This window comes from Uloborus diversus, unplaced genomic scaffold, assembly GCF_026930045.1.
Source record: "Uloborus diversus isolate 005 unplaced genomic scaffold, Udiv.v.3.1 scaffold_13, whole genome shotgun sequence".
Classification (NCBI taxonomy): Eukaryota; Metazoa; Arthropoda; class Arachnida; order Araneae; family Uloboridae; genus Uloborus; species Uloborus diversus.
Genome location: NW_026557987.1, coordinates 5,174,910 through 5,192,600, shown reverse-complemented (window position 1 = coordinate 5,192,600; position 17,691 = coordinate 5,174,910). Strand labels below are relative to the sequence as shown.

Sequence of the window (17,691 nt, the reverse complement as noted above, 5' to 3'; positions counted from 1 at the left end):
TTTCAATTAGGCCCAGTGTTGCTGTTTCATCCCCAATTGTGTACCACTCTTCGCCTTCAGAACAAAGTTCAATCTGCAAAAAGAGCACAATAGATGAGAGAAATACTACAGAGTGGGAATCAAAAATTTACAATCAAACTGAATAGGATGTCAAAGCACTAAATGCATAACCTGTGTTTTCTGATTTATTCAAATAAAACAATTAAAATGATATGCAAATAAAATCATATTAATGATGCACAAATGAATTAAATAAATATAATAGGAAACTGTGCTAAATCTTGCAGTTAACGAAAAAAAATCATAGTTTTGAAAAAAAATTCCATGTTCAATTGAATGTGGTAAAGCTTTTAATCTTACATGTATAATTTTTACTTGCTAGTGGTTTTGAATGCCTTGAATATAATAAGAATTTTTCCAGCACATACAAAAATAATTTGAACAGAGGGACTGTCGGCAACGTGCCAAAGAGGGGGGGGGGGGGGGGATTTTTAATTCAATCATGTTTTTCAATATAAAGAGCATAAATTGTATGCAATGAGTATAGAAAGAATTCAATTGGAAGATTCAACATGAATAATAATATTTAAAAAAATACTTTCAAAAATTAATTTTAACAAATTCTTCGTCACAATCTTCTATTCTTGCATTTGAAACTAAGAATAAACTGGCAAATCCTATACTGCCATGGGCAGGGAAACGGCAGTATCTGCAAAAATGAACTTTTCAGATGTTAAACGCAATTTTAATTCAATACCAACAATAGGGAAATGTTGGAATGCAACTTTTTTTTCTCAGCGAAAACCAAAAAAGCAAGCTTGGACCCTTTGTTGCAAGTTTGTTTGTACTCTTTGCAAAATTGTTTTAAAGCTTAAGCTTCAAGAAAAGTAATCTTGTAATCATCAGGGCTGCAGAGTCAAACTGATTTATGAGTAAATTCGCCTGAGTCGAAAGCTTAAAGCCGCAGTAATCATGCTCAGTGAACTTTCGAGGCTTTTTTTTTTTTTTTACTTCAACAACCACTCAAAATAAATTCATTGTCTTTAAATCCAAAATAATCAACACATTCAATCACTTCATTCACAAAATACTCACTTTCCAAGCCGACCACTCACAAGCTATATGGATGCACACACAGGCCACTAACGTCGGCTGGTATCGCAGGCACATGGTAGTCAGAGTCAAACTGCAAACAACACAAAGCTGTTTATCTTATTGCTTACTTATGCACAATTCATAGGTCAAATACATTTTTAAACACTGGAGGAATACTCGCTATCAGGGCAGAATGATTTTCCAACACAACATCATATAATTTTTATTTTAAGTTATACTTTATGTTAAGATTTCCAAATCATATAATGAATTTTATATAAACAAAAAAAGAAATATGTTATTATTTTTGGCTTTTGTAACTTTCTGTATTTATTTTGCAAACGTTAATTGTATCATTGAGCACATTTCCCGAACAACCACTAATCTAACATCGTGAAATGCGAGACTTGAACATTACGCAGATGTAAATGGTCATACAAAGTTTCGCCACATAATTTGCAGTGCGAAATTCGAATTTCCTTTTCAAGTCATCGTTTAGTTGGCCAGCCAAACAGGCAGTTTGCCATGACACTCTGCAATTGGCATCATCTCAATTGTGTATAATCACCAAAAATGAAATAAATCAAAGTAATTTAAATTACAGGTACAGTCGAACCTCTATATATCGAACTTCCACACATTGAAATTTTCTATATATCAAAATCCCAGCAGATTTGTATGTTCATTACATAGAAAAATTGTTTCTATATATCGAAAAAATCTCTATATATCGAAAAAATTTCGAGATATTCATAGATTTTTTTCCACTTCATGAAAAATGAAAATTAGGGGAAAAAATTATGTTCACTAAAGGTTGCTACGAAACTCATAAGGAATCTGGGATTGAGGGCTGTGTAGATAGGTCGTTGTTCCGTTCTGGAGTTCTTAAATTCCCTCAACTTCATTTCAAATCTAAGTTGTAACCAGTAACATTGTAAAATCAGTTTCAAGTTATCCCTTTTGTCTGTTGATCATCGTTCCTAGTCTTTTTAGCTTCAGGAAAAATCATTCAAGTTAAGTAGATTGACTTTTTACTTTTCTCTCAATCTGTCGACACTGTAAAAGCGAAACCCCCCTAATGTTGCGAATCAAGATATATAACGGCGCAAAAATGTAATTTCTGTTTCTTTTTTTTTAACTTTCATTTAATCCGATGCTCGTATAAATTAGAAATTGGGTTTTATACACAAAAATTTTAATTTTTTATTAGATTCGTAACGATAAAATAAAATTGTTTCTATATATCGAATTTTTTTCCAGAAATTTGCTACTTCGATATATGGAGGTCCGACTGTATTCTTTTTGCCCTCATAACTTCAGTTACAATCTGAGACTAAATTAAAGGACAATATCCAAATTAAATTTTGGTGAATTTAAGTTCAGTCGTTCTGCCAATGAGATGTTAAAAATTTGGATCGGCAATTCGTATGGTCGAGGTTCTACTGGATGTTCATAGGGTGGTAACTTTTATATAATCAATTTATAATACAGTAAAACCTGTAAAGTTGACCACCTTTGTAAGTTGACCACCTGTCTATGTTGACCGCTTTTGTCAGGAACGGAATTTATCCTATCTTATATAATGAGGGAAAACCTCTGTAACTTGACCACCTCTCTATCTTGACCACCTGTCTATCTTGACCACTGATGTACCACCAAATTTGGTTTGGAGTATTGTAAAAAAACCCTTTGAAAGTTGACCACTTGGTTTATTTTTTAAAACTTAATGTAGCAAATTATTTTATTTTATATTATTTATTTTATAGCTTTCTAAGAATATTTTCGATGCCAGACCAGCATTTTACCAACTAAATAAAACAGCAGCATAACTAAACCTCCTTGTGAGTTTAACCACATGGGAAAACTACTAAGAACCCTTTTATTCTCCAAACTTGTTTTTCTTTTCTTCTATTTGAGATTGCCTTTTGTACTCTCTGCTCAATGAAAACTTGTGTCAGTAGAAAAGTACAAAGTATTTTTTTCAGTTGCAATATTTTGTACTAAAGAGTAAAGTTACTTGCATTGCAGTATTTCTGGTGCAAGGGATTAAGAGATAGGGAATTTTGATTTTCAACTGCCTTTTTGAACTATGTAAGTCCATCTTGTTCTTTGTGTTGTAGTTTTACATAAAATGCCTTCAAAAAGAAAGTTAGTTAAACTTGAGATTGATAAAAAGTATGAAATATTAAAAATTAATTGAAATGGGAGAAATCCAAAGAAAATTAGCTGACACATATGGAAATTCTAAAACTTAAGTCTAATAAATGCACGAAACTTCAAAAAGGAATTATTTTGTTGAACAATAGTTCATCATGGTTATGAATGCATATGAGAAAAAAATAAAGCGAAAAATTTGTTATTTTTGAATAGCTATGAATTTTTAGGAACTATTAATATCAAATAAGTAACTTTTCATAAACAATAAGATATAAGATTTTTTTTTTTATCAATTTATTGAAATTTTAAAATTGCATGACACATTATACGTCATTCTGGGAAAATTATCTCTAAAAATATTTGAATAACATTTTACATTTCTGTTTCAAAGTAATGTTAAACAATGAAAGTGAGTTGAACAGAAAGAGTAAATGTCAATTAGTCAAAAAATGAAAACATAGTGCAAGAAATGACAAAAAAAAAAATTACCCCTTTATAAGTTGACCACCAAAGTACTGCACCGCAAGTGGTCAACTTACACAGGTTTCACTGTATAATTAAATTCTTTGAGATTTCTTCCAGAAAATGAGATAACACATAAAAATAAGTGTAAGGCCATAAACTATGAAGAGCAACAATATACGTTTCAATAGAAGCACAAAAGCCTAAAAGTTGCAATTTTTGTAACTTATTCTAGAATGTCTTCTGCAGTCTTTCATAAAATACTTGAAGTACTATTGGAAATTCAAGCATTTTTCTTTCCTGATAGACTCCAAGCATACACATGCCCTCCAATGTCTAACAATTCTCAGACTTTTTCTAATATATCAGTTTCAAAACTGATTATTAGCATCCAAAGCATGCTTCCATCAAGTATACCATGAAATACACTTGTCCATCTGTTTTATTTTATTATTTTTTTTTTTAAATATTCTATTTCTTCAGATAACAAAGCGAAACATTCCTCCCCCCCTTTTCAGCTTGATATATAAATCATCATCTCCCAAAAATTTAAATAGTTAACTTGTGAACTAGAGAAGGAAAATTCTTTTTGTTTGCTTTTTCGTCCTTTTATTTTTAACTGGTAATATTTTAAGTTTTGGATAAGAAGCAGTATTTAAATTCCTATTTCAAAAAGAAAATAATAATAAATTTGTAATTAATATTTAAACAAGAAAAACAAGGCAAAGTTGATTCGTCGTTTTCATTCATGAATTCATTCTAATGTAAGAATAAACAAAATTCGATTAAATGTTAGTTACAAGAATGTCAGTGGAATTTACATTTTTGCTCAGTCTAATCTTTTATACCCTCACTATTGCATTTTTTCGTTGCCTCCCGAGAAATGAGCTGTAATGAGGAGCTACTGAACTAATCCATATAAATAAAATAGAGAATATAGAGAATGTGTGTATGTTCACCATACAAATCCAGTTTTTATCGGATCAGAACCAAATTTGGCAGGGAGGTTACTTGGGCACCTGAGAAGGAACTTATGGGGGGGGGGGGGTTTGAACGCCAAAAAAGTACTGAACAATTCGTATTTTATGTTTAGGACCCGAAAATGGACATTAGATGGGTCTTTCTACCTGAAATAATTATCCGATCAGTTCAATTTTGGTGCCATTCGAAAGCATGCGAAACTTCTCCTTCCACTCATCTCCTTCAAATTAAAAAAAAGGGGGGGCAGTAAAATCACTGAGGAAAAAATTAAAAAGCACTGCTAAGCCTAATGAAACAGACATTATCCTTTGCACGATCTCATTTAAATTTGTGTGAATAAAATTTCAGAAGGTTGAAAAAATTTTTCCTCGACTGCGACAAAATAAAATTTTCGTTTTTGTTTTGAGGTAAAAATTTCGCTTTTTGGTTATTATTTGGTGATTTATCTTTTTTTTTTTTTTTTTGTACCACCAGGAAAGTTGCGTCTAATTTGTTCAGGATTTTTGATTTCATGTTTTTTTCCCTCTAATTGAAGCCTGATTGTTGAACATGCGTCACTTGACATAACTTTTATTTTTGAGGTAGATCGTGCAAAGCCGAGCAATGCAGCTAGTAAAGAAATAAAAAAACATCATACCTAGCAGACGCCAAGAGGTAAGCAACATGTGCGATGTCCTTGCTTGCTGTAAGAAAAAGCAAAAATAAATAAATAAAAAGAAATTCAAGTCTATGCAGCAAACAAAAAGAACCAATACAGAATATTTGACTTATTCTTCTTTATCAGATAACAATATTATAAGGTCATATAATACAACTCAAAAGAAAAGAAAGGTTTGATTTTTTCCCTGATTTCACACAGTCACTAATTATTTGTTACTTTTCCAAGTGGCAGTAAGTTTTGTAGCGGTCTGTGACAAGTTTTTAGAACTTTATAATCTGACTGCAAAATTTCACATGTGCTTTCAATTAAACAAAAAAGTCTTTTTTAAATAATTTTATTTTAAATATGGCAGGAGGTGATCCCCCCCCCCCCAAAGACGATGCTGAACTTGAAGCACTCTGCTCTCAAGAAAGAGACCCCTACTCCAAACTGAGATCAAAATCTTTCTCAATTTATCCCCCGCCCCCCCTCTCCACCACATAAAAGTTTCAAGGGTGCAATCTGATGCCCCCCCTGTCCTTGGTGGGCACCTGATATTTGCAAACAACCAGTGTTTCTTTCAGACCTTTTGCTTTGGGAGGGGGGAGCACTTTGGAAGTTTGGGGTGGGGGGGGGGCAAGGGCGAAATCAAGTTTCATATTGACGGTGCTCCGTTACACTGCAAATGCATAAGAAACTTTTAAATTCATAAAACATGCAACGAAGCATGAATATCATGTAATAAAAATTACTTAAAATTAAGCACATTTACAGAAACAAATACTTGTTGAATTGCTCTTTGAGAAGTCGAATTTCTTTCATTAAGTTGTCTTACATTTGACTGACAATAACATGCAATTAAAAAAAAATTGCAAGTAGTGATGAACAATAACTATCACTAAGTTTCACAGGAAAAACAGACAAGGAGAATTATCAGAGCCTGGATTATGTAGATTTTTTTTTTCATCAAGGCAACCTTTTTTTTTCTTTTCTGGTATTTTTTACTTTTTTAGCGCAGACAGAAATGTCCGGGATAGGGTTTCGTTGTCCTCGACAATGCTGTATTGCGGCGTTCCTGCCACTGGGTTAATTTTTAAGTGCCATCTCTCTCACTGCCTCAAAGTTTTTGTCATTTTACGTAAATATGAAGACATGATTAACAGATTTATTGTGTACAAAACTTTGACTTACTTTTCAGGAGGTTGCATGTTTTAATCACATGAATGTGTGGATGTTCAACAAGTAGACCTAAAAAACCTAAAAAATAAAGATTCCTTTAAAATCACATACAATAAACAGTGAATTTTGTCTCAGAAATTCTATGGCAAACACTGCAGCAGTACTATATTACAGTTTTAAAAAATCCTATGTACAAAAACATCCAGCAGGGAACTGTAACATGGAATACTTGACAATTTTTTGGAAATGGGCTTTCTGTGATTGATGAACTTTGATTGGTGGATGTATGACCTGCATTGGTTTAACACAGAAAAGTCATAAATTGTCAAGGACTGAAGCGTAAGCTGAAAGTGAGAGAGGCAATGAATAAAGCAAGCATGAAGGGGGGGGGGGATGGGCAATGCTGCAATACGCAGTAAGTTTAAGTTTAAGTGGTATAGTGTGTGATAAAATGCTCAATGTAACAACTGCAACAACAACTAATGGACAATGGGAATCCATTTCTGCTGTGTGCAGGTATAGGGCAGTAACTGCAAAATTTTCAGTTTTATTTTTTTTTTGCATTTTTGTCACCTATTATACCTTGTATTTATTGTACAAGCCTGCATATTTGGTTTCTGGTGAAAAAAAGGCGCAAAAAAAAAAAGTCTAATTCCAACATTTTCCTGTTCTTAGAATCCACCAAACATTTCTTCAAATATCTCGAAAACTCATTTCTGTAGATACTGCCGTTTACCATCACACGTCAGATTTATCTTGTACAGGTGATTCGGTTTCAGTTTTAGGGAAAACTAGCACCGTAAAGCTACTCAGATGAGGTATTAGCAGCTTTCATCATTTTTAATACAACTTGAGCTTCTAAACACATTTAATGAATAAGTTAATTGATAACAATTGAAATATTGTTACTCAAGTTTTTTTACGATACAAAAAAACTAATACCTTAATTGCTCAGTTAGAATGTTACATTCAACCATTGAAATAAGTACCACATGAAAATACCACGGTATGAAATGATTGAAAGAAAGAACATAAAAAACGTACCCAAAGTCTGCAGTATAGCATTTTCATAGCCAACAAGTGCAAACTGCTTTTCTAAGTAGGCCTAGAAAAAACAATTAAATAAATAAAATATGTCAACCAAAAAAAAAAAAAAACAATAACTATTGGTTTTAGGGATAAGTTGGCAACAACTTATCCGAGCAACAGGTCATCAAACAACCTGCTGCTAACCGTTATCACCATTAACTTGCTGTTATCAGCAACTGCTTCAAACTAGAATTTGGCTAGATTAACTTTCCTATTATAGTGATAAATGCCAAAACAGTAATTTAAAAAAAAAAGAGAGAGAGAGAGAAAGAAATTCAAGTTCAAATCATAAGGGAAAAATTAAACAGTCAAGTAAAAAACAGTCAAATAAATGTAAAAACAAGGTCTTGAGGGTACATAGAAGTGTTATCAATGTAAAAAATGGCAAGTCAGGATGAAATTAATCCGAGTCAGAAAATTTCCATCCTAAATCTCTTTTGGATCTAGGTATTATGCAACAGATACCTGCAGTTTCCGTGCATATACATGGACATGGTTTCTGCAATTTATTATAGTTTTATTTAAGTATTTCTAAACAGGTTTGAGTGTTATCCTTGATCACTTTTCATCAATTGCATGACAGACGACAAGGTTGCTAGTCTGATTGATTTCATACTAAGAGTGATAAATTAGTTGACTTGTTAGTTATTTCACCTTCATTCGCATACAGGTAACTTTTGTTATGCAAATATAATGTTTTATGCATAGTCAACATCATTTCGGCAGAATGGAATATTTTCCACCGACAGCAACTTTATTCTGACAAAAATGCAAAAGAGACAAAAACATGTATGCATCATGTATGTGCATAACCTTTCACTCATAACTTTTTTCATGGGTTTTCAAAATAAAAAAAACTTTTAAAATGCAAAGGAAGTTATGCGAGCAATAGTCGACACCAAAGTTCACCCATAAGAAGAAAGAAAATATTCAGATTGTTACAAGAATTAAACATTAGATTATATGAGCAAAATTCAGCGACAAGATAGGAGAAAATATTTCAGAGAAATACAACCAGCACTTACACTGTACATTAGTAAATACAACTGTAGAAAATAAGGCTATATTAGTGCAAATTTAAACAGTAGAAATTATGGGCCATTGCTGAGTTGCTTTATGCAGAAGTAAATGTTAAATGACAAAAAGCTATATCTGATAGAGACATTCATACAATTAGCATGATACATTGTTTTCATCCAGTTGCACGATTATCACATGACCTATGACCATTTCTTGTACTTGGTTGCCGCGCTTCGATTTCAGTCACGCCATGAACGGAGATGCATTACAATCTCCAGGTAACATTCCTGTGCTCTGTCGAAGAATGCAAAATTTTCTATTTGCTGCTCAACGTTGCGTATTTTTGTTTTGCTCTAAAGTCACAATTAGGGATCCGTTAAAAAAATACGGTTCTTCAGCAAAAAAAAGGAATGCCTGCAATTTTAAGCAAAAAACATTTAAATAAAAAATACAAATAATGGTATGCATTGTTGCAAGTAAAAAATTTTACTTTTTTCTGGAGCAGTATATTTTAAAAGCGCATGCAGTTTCTTTTTTTTTTTTGAAAAATAGAAAGTTGAACATTTCATCCACGGATTGACGATACAAAGAAAAAAGTTGCACCGTTCAGGAATATTTCCATTACTTAATTGGTATTACTTAAACTTATTTAACATTAAAACAGAAAAAAAAAGCATTTTCTATCAATTGCAATAAGATTTTTTTTTTCTTTTTTTTTTTAATATTTGCCTTCTGGCTTGCAGAAAAAAAGGAAATTCCACATTAATCGGAAATTAATAAACTGACATTGGATTAGTTCTTATTATAAAGCATAAATTTAGGCGCCAAACTAGAAAACTACAAGGAAAACAACTGGAAAATAAAACAGAAAAAAAAAAGATTCGATAGGCTTCATGCTTTTTTTATTTATTTATTTTTATATTTTTTTTGTCTTAAATTTTCATTTTCCAAACTATGATTTCAATAATTATTGCATACTACATGACTTGATTTAATTTTTGAATTTTCATTTTCAAACTAAGGGCCCAACTTCCATTCGAATGAATAGTAAAAATGTTGGCGGTTTTATGGTGGATCAAGAGACTCACTTATTTGCAAAAAATTATCGATATTTTTTTAATCAATTTTCTAGTATATATATATATTACCTAGTATAACATTAATCTAGTATATGTTATAATATATTAGATGAATAATAAACTATATTTATCTGCTACTATTAGTATTAATAGTACTACAAAATTTATTGAATGCCAATTTCTAACTTACTTTTGTATTTCCAAAGGCTTCTCTATCTATACTTCATAAATTTCTCTTCTACCAAAACTCAAACTTGCGGTGGGAATCGCCATCTTGGACGACGGATTTAGTCGGGAAATGACAGCCGCCTATCATCGGTTCGGTAGATAGGCGAATCTATCGCTCATCGTCAGTTCATGCATAGCATCGGTTCGGTAGATCATCGAATCTACTGCATGCCATGGGTTCATCATTTCGGAATCGGTCGAGCAGATCGGAAGAGATTTAAAAGCTTTCAGCCTTTGAAGCTCTTCGGCGGCTCTAGACATTCGGTTTCTGTAAGATAGTAAGTGAGAGTTAGATTCGGTTCGTGTCTGTTCCATCGACGTCAGTCGTTTTCTGTTCTCTAGCCCTAAGAAGGTCGGTTCTCGAATCGGAAGAGATTGGGAAGCAGAATGCTTCGTGATGCAGAGACTTGCTGCAGAACTGTTCTCGGTAAATGAATAACAAAGAGTGGGACTAGAAATTAGTTAAAACTCTGGAAAATAGAATGCATACTTGCCAACTTCTGGCAATGGGCATCAATAAATAAATTATATGGGAACACCAGTCATCCGATTAATTTAAATTAAATTAAGATTGCAGAAAAATAATATCAATGCATAGGTACCAGTTTAAAAGCGTTGATAAGGATGATCTTATATTTAAATTAACCATCAGCACCATTTTAAGGAAGTTTAAAAAGTAAGGAAAAAACTACTAAATTTACGCAACCCGCTTCATTTCCCAATAACATTTCTGCATAAATTTAATCAAAATTAATTATCACCTCAAACCTCTTTAATGATATTCAAATCAATTTTGTTTTTAAAATCATATTATTTGCGAGCTGATAGGATTTCAACTTGGATGCACTGGATTTGAATTTTTGGGACAAATGCGAGACCCCTACTACAGTTTGTGAAATACAAGAAGAATGAAAAGAAGTGTAGATACGAAACTAGTGATGTTAAGAAAAAGAATCACATATTAGGTCGGGTCAGCTTTAGAGATAGGAGGCAGATGCAATCGGACTTCAAATTCAGTAAAACATCGGGAAGGATGCATAAAAGCGTTTGAAAATGTGTAATCGATGAAAAATTTTAAGCTTAACCCATAAATTTGGCAAGTATGGAAATGCCGCATTTTTCTTCAGAGAAGACTGATCAGGCAGCTCAGACTTTAAAGCCCAAACATCAATGCATTCTGTATCAGGTTACGCTTGTAAAGCTCGCTGGACAGTCAGCAATTAGCTTTGGGTCCCTGCAAAACACTTCAAGACATTCTGCTATAGGGCGACGGTCTAAAAATCTATGGACCCCAATAGCCCCATACTTCAACTAATTGATTACAGATGTCATATCATGGGGGTATATTTTAATGAGGATTAGTTGTTATTTAATTTACCATAACAACTAATAACTACCATACAGCTACCATCAGCTTATGATTTTATTTTTTACAGGAATGAGAACCAAATAAAAACCCTTCTTGATTTACTGTACATGCAGCAGTGATAAAGTATATACTTTTTCATTGCTGCATGACCAAAAGAAACAGAGCAGAACAGACAACACAAACAGTAAAAGAGACAACAGTAAAGAACAACAAAATTGCATAAAAATATTTAAGTCAAATCCCTTTTTAAAGATAAAGGGAACGGTACACTTTCGCTGAAGCTAAATTGTATAATACTAAAATTTGGGGACCTTGAAACTTGATTAGAAGAGAAATTTCTTTAAATTGGGATTGAACTGAATATACAATGGAATATGCATTTCAAAAAGGTTGTAATACCTTGATTTTTTTCCCAACAATTATGCTGATTTGACACCAATCATGACAACAACTCTTTTGCAGTTTCTCAAAGAATTAAGAAAAATAACATTTTTAATGCAAATATCAATACATTTACAATGTTGGATGCACTCAAAAAAAAAAAAAAAACATATAAATATAAATAGTTTAATATATTTTGGTTCAAATGCAAACAATAGATAAGATAAATTAAAAGTATTATATACAAATTTTAAAGCAGAGCAAATTATTTAAAATAAAAAATATAAATAATAATAAAGATTTTCAACTATCAAAGACAATGCATCAATTTTTATTCATATTGAAAGCAATTTAAGATCTAAGCACCTCAGAAATAGCTTTATTTTTCCTTCCAAGGTAGTGGACAGTATGGAAAGATAAACAAGTAAATTAACACAGTTCTAGTAAATTATTATAAAGATGTTTTCTGTGTTCGAGAAGAAAAGGATACGGATAATAAAGGATACGGCGTAATGGAGAAGACATCATTTACATTGGCATTAACAACTGATATACAATAAAAACAGAATCATGACACAACATTCAATGAAAAGGAAATCATAACAGTAATATTTTAATTTATTAATTTGAAAATCATATGACACAAATAGAAAGTGATTTTAAATCTCCAATAAAATATATTAGAACAAATTATAAGTCTATTTCTTTTGATAATTAAACCGTTTATATCTTTGAAATTGGAATTTTATTAAAATTCTGAAATTGTCCAGATTTTTCTCTTTGAATCTAATAAGATTTTTAAGCTATTTAATCTTGATAGAAGTAAATTAAAAATCTTGAAGAAGTATTATTAAAAGAGTCCAAATTAAAAGAGTATAATCCAATTCCATCCCTAATCCAATCTTAGAGAGGCGTGGAGGTTACAGGGTGGCACCCCGAAAATCAATTTTTTCCCCTTTTTTACACATGTTATTGGCTTTTCATAATAGTAATCAAGTGACTTATTAAAAAAATGGAATGAGGCCTAGAACATTGGGACAAATGACCACTGTAAGTTCCCCCCTTCCTATTAAAAGTTAAATTGTTAAGAAATAACACCAGCAAATCCATTCATTTGAAATTTCAGAAACTGAATTAATCTATCTCTAAAAAATCATTTTTCAATTAAACGTTAATTTTTACTCTGAAAAAAGAGGGGGAAAGACTCCCCTACTTTTGGAAGTGAGGGGGCAGCTGCCCCCTTGTACGAGCCACCAATGGTATATCCCCTACTCAATGAGACGGGAAATGGGCGCCCATATAAGAAATTTTAAGGGGGGGGGGTTCAGATATTTTCCCTGTGGTTTATCAGGATATCTTTTTCTTGTAGAAACAAATTCCAGTACAGATTAGAGTTTGACATTTTTAATAACTTATCCATAAATGGCTTGAGAAGAAATGTTTTGACACTTTTGCAAACAAAAAGTACTTAATTCTAATTTTGAAGGGGGAGAGGGCTGAGCCCCCACTTGCCCCCCTATATGGGGTGACCTTATATCAAGGTTCAAACAATAAGTATAACTTTTACATAATACAACAAGTAATTTGAAGAGAAAAAAAACATGAGACTCCTTCTAAGTTCAGAATAGTGCGAAAAAATCATACCAGAATATTGAGAATAAAAATGGTGAGAGAGCAATAAGATACTTACATCTGTTCTGACATCAAGGGGTGGGGCATCTTTATGGAGCACCGCATGAGAGGCTTTGATGATATGTTCCTGTCTCCTAGCTTGTTCTTCAACTTTTATTGCCAAGAAAAGAGCAGCAGTACACAATGACTGGGAAAATCAAAATTGCATAGATTATAGCTAAATAACTTTCGAACTACAACAGAATTTTTATAAGCAATTTTTTCTGAGTCGCTGTGATGCAAAAAAAAAAGATTATCACTCGTGAGAAGCACCAAATATTCAGTTGTTATTTGATAGTTGGCTAATTGGCAGACATTTTAAATATTCGATACTATTTGGTTGCTGAATGGGTACTTTAATATTAAACAACCAAATAGTGAACAACGATTGGTAAAGAAATACATATTTTTACACAATGATTGAAAGTCTTAGAATTTTACCATGGTGCAACTAATAAATAATCACATAATCTTCATACAAGAGTAAACACCCAAATGTTAAATTTAAATTTGTAGCATTTTAATTTTTCACATATTTTGTGAACTTACGTAATCCAAAATATTAGATTAGTCAAGGGGAAAAAACGAGAAAAGACTCATAATGTTTAGTGTTCATAAATATACAGTCAATTAAATGCTAATTCCTTAATAGCGAAAATCATCAAAAATTATCATAAAGGTAGCTAATAAAGAAAACACTTGGATTTTAAATTTTACAGTATTTTTAAGTTTTGAACTTTCACACCATATGAAATGTTAAATATTGTTTATATACTAATGAGATTAAATGAATCATTGAATTAAAGTATAAAAACTGTACATTGTAGTGCAGCAAGATTACACCTGATATGAAGTTTTTTTATTTATGACATGTGGCAAGATTATCAGTTATGAAATCAAGTATCAGGAAAGAAATTAACTAAAAATTCATGCAGAATTTCAGATCAGCAAATTATTTTAATAATTTGATTTTGTTTTTAGAATGAATTATTTAATTTTTTATTTAGGTTCAGTTAATAACTTTACTTTTAACTTTAATTAATTTCAGGATGTTTAATGGAAGTGCATTCACACCTCACATAAGACACAAACAAAAATGGAAAACACTTTCTTCTTTAAAGTCGCAAAAAATTAAAATACAAATGCGGCTAAAAAATTTTCACCCGATATTCAGTATTTGGTTGAATTAGCTTCTGAATATTTGGTTAGAATTTTAACCAAATATTCGTTATCAGGCAAAATATGGTATTCGGCTGCATCTCTATTTATCAACACATAAAGCACCCTTATATCAGGAAGCAACGTGTCCCATTTTAGATCAAGGGAAACACTAAATTTCTTGGTTTTGATAAGTACATTGCTGATACTCTAGATATTTCAACCATATTTATAGAATGATATGACAATGTTTTGCAAATTCAAAATTATTCCCAGAACTGATCAAGTCAAATTTACAAGTGGCTGGGCCCAGGTTTAGCATTCGCCACTACACGCGATGAAATCTCAAATTCGGGGACAGAATCTCAATTTGGCAAAAGTACTACCAAACAGAAAATTCTCAAAAGTTTCCACAAAAAAAGAATATCTTCTTGATCCTTAAAATCAATCCTAAATTCTGCATAAAAAATAATGCCCGAGAATTCAATCTTTTATGCATTGTTATTAAGTGTTGATTAACCTAAAGTGTATGGCTGCATATTTAAAATATACACACGGATAGTGTATATCTTAGACAATTACTTAGTTTTCTAAAAAAAAATTCTCAACTTCATCATTAAAATCCGCTGATTTGGTGACTAGCTATTTGAAATCCCCACTGCAGACCCTAAATGTTATTACTTCTCATGCCGGACTGCGATAAAATGAACAACAAGTCATTAGGTAAATAGAAAAAAAAAATTAACTTACGTATTTCTGGACTTCTGAGAAGGAGTGGAATGCAAAAAATCTGTGCATGTAGACAACGGCATCATTGATACATAATTGAGATCTTGTCTGGAGTTAAAGAATTTATTCAAAAATTGTCACAAAACGGGTCATTTTATACGAATCATGTCCGGCTTGATAAGTCAATAAATTTCAACCAATAAAGCATAGGGTCTTCACTACGATTGCACTTTTTTTTTCTCAAAATAAAAATTTAAAGGAAAAAATAAATAAATAAAGAACCTGAAGAAAAAGCGGAACTACTTTGATATACCCCCCCAATCGGAACTTTGGCGACTTTTTTTCCTCGCCAAGCAAAATACCTGTTTTTGGTGCCCTTTTTTGTTTCTCGCCAAGATGGATTCTCGCAAAATACAAGTAATTAATACATAAAAAATACAGAATCATTAAATACAAATAAAAGAATACTTAAAAAATACAATGAATACATAAAAAAAACACAAATAACTGACACTGAATAACATATTATATGCAAGTTACACAAAAATTTTAACAAATGCCATTGAAAATACGTGTCGGCAATCTAATAAAAAGAATTATTTATACAGAAATTTTGAATTCCTCTCAATTTACCCCAGCAGCAATTTCAATAAATTTATTGAAACAATCAACATTAGCCGCTAAACATGATTTACGAAATATATACACCGCAATTTAAAATCTGCCTTGTGATTGTACGTAGGCAAAGAAATAATTGGAAAATACAACCAGATTTGCAGCAAAATACAGCAAGTCAGAAATCTGTTTGATCACTTCACAAAGAAACGGCGAATGAATGAAATGGCGCTAAAACATATGAAATCCAAAAATTGTTGCTACAAAACTTTAAAAAAAAAAAACTCGAAAATGGAACAAAATACAAGAAAATACTAAATTTGGTAATAGCAAAAACCTAAAAGCTGAAAAAAAACCTAAATTAGCAACACCAAAATAAGAAACAGCAACCCTAAAAAGTCCATAGGGAGTGCTAGATTTGGCGCGCAATTTTTGGGGGGGTATATCAAAGTTATACCGAAAAAACAAGTGAGGCAACATTCAATTAAATCTCATTATAAATCTTAGCTCAGATGTTTCAATAGCTCTCAAGTTTGGCAATATTTAGTCTGAAGAGGCAGTATGCACTTTCAATAAAGGCATTATTCAGGGGAATGAACTTGTACCTTTTACAAGTGAACCAATGGTAAAATTTTAAATTTTGTATTTCAAATTAAAAGGAAAAGTAATGTCAATTTACTTGAAGATGTCGTGGTTGAATTTTGAACATTTCATAACAAAGTCTTGAGCTCAGATCAATCCTCGACCTAGTCACCTCTTTGAGTTGGTGAATTGAATGCACTATAAATTTAAGTTTCAGTTAATTTACCACTCCCTTACTTGGAATAGTTATTTACTTGAAGATGTCATTGTTGAATTTTGAAAATTCATAACTATATAAATTTAAGGTTATTCTATAAATTTAAGTTTTAGTTCATTTACCACTCCCTTCCTCTGGAGCTTCAATGAAAAGTGGGAAAAAAAATGGCCAAACCATCAAATGGTGAATGCATTAGGGTTCATACAAAACAAGTGCATTTTAATAGGTTAATCAAGGATATATATTATTTAAATAACCCAAATATTGCTATGAAATCAAAAATAAGTAGAGTTTTGTCTATACTCATGTATACACAAAACATTAATTAAATTAAGAAAAGCCAATTTAAAATTTAATGAGACTTTTTCATTCCTAAATGTAATCTGAAGAAGTAAATCTTTACTATGAATTTAAATGAAATTAAGGCATTTAATATCATTTAAAGATGTTTGCACTATCACTTTTGAGGGGAAAAAAAGCCAGGAACATGCAAACAAGGGGGAAATTTATCATTGCAATATGCTTACTAAAAAAATGGCGCGACAACGTGCTCAAAGTATATCGATAGAGTGAAGGGTAAAAACAAATTTTACACTTTCTTACAGTGCCATGTATATATAGCATTATACTGAAATACCATAATCAAAAAACAAGGTTATATGAATAAAATAAAGGATACACTTTAAGTTTCTGTCCAACATCTTGAATGAAATTTGCAGCTTGCTGTCTGTAACTAAGCTCCGTCTTTTCGTCAATTCCAACTTTTCTGCTCGGAGAGTTTTTCAACTGCTCTTGAGTAAAAAACAATTTACTTTCCATTGAAACTCTTGAAGAAAGATGACGCTTAAATAAAAGAATACAAAATTAACAAAATTTTGCGAGTTGTTTGACAAATACAACAGCAAAAATGCTTTCCGATTTTACACACTTTGAAGGCAAAAACAACCGCGTGAAACACAGTGACGCAACAATCGTTGATCAACAAATGATTCTTCCAGATAATAGGAACAGGAAACATGCCAAAAGAGTCGCCAAAACG

At 31.7% G+C, this 17,691-nt stretch overlaps 2 long non-coding RNA genes across 2 annotated transcripts; both read right to left on the bottom strand.

Annotated features, from left to right (window-relative positions):
* Positions 1–1,095: 1,095 nt before the first annotated feature.
* Positions 1,096–10,612, bottom strand: LOC129232600 (uncharacterized). The gene is made up of 5 exons (XR_008581369.1): positions 9,893–10,612; positions 7,559–7,619; positions 6,527–6,592; positions 5,333–5,378; positions 1,096–1,186 (listed from the first exon to the last, which is right to left on the bottom strand). It is a non-coding gene; the product is annotated as an uncharacterized LOC129232600 (long non-coding RNA).
* Positions 10,613–13,416: 2,804 nt separating this feature from the next.
* Positions 13,417–17,579, bottom strand: LOC129232678 (uncharacterized). The gene is made up of 3 exons (XR_008581377.1): positions 17,332–17,579; positions 15,260–15,341; positions 13,417–13,499 (listed from the first exon to the last, which is right to left on the bottom strand). It is a non-coding gene; the product is annotated as an uncharacterized LOC129232678 (long non-coding RNA).
* Between the last annotated feature and the right edge of the window lie 112 nt (positions 17,580–17,691).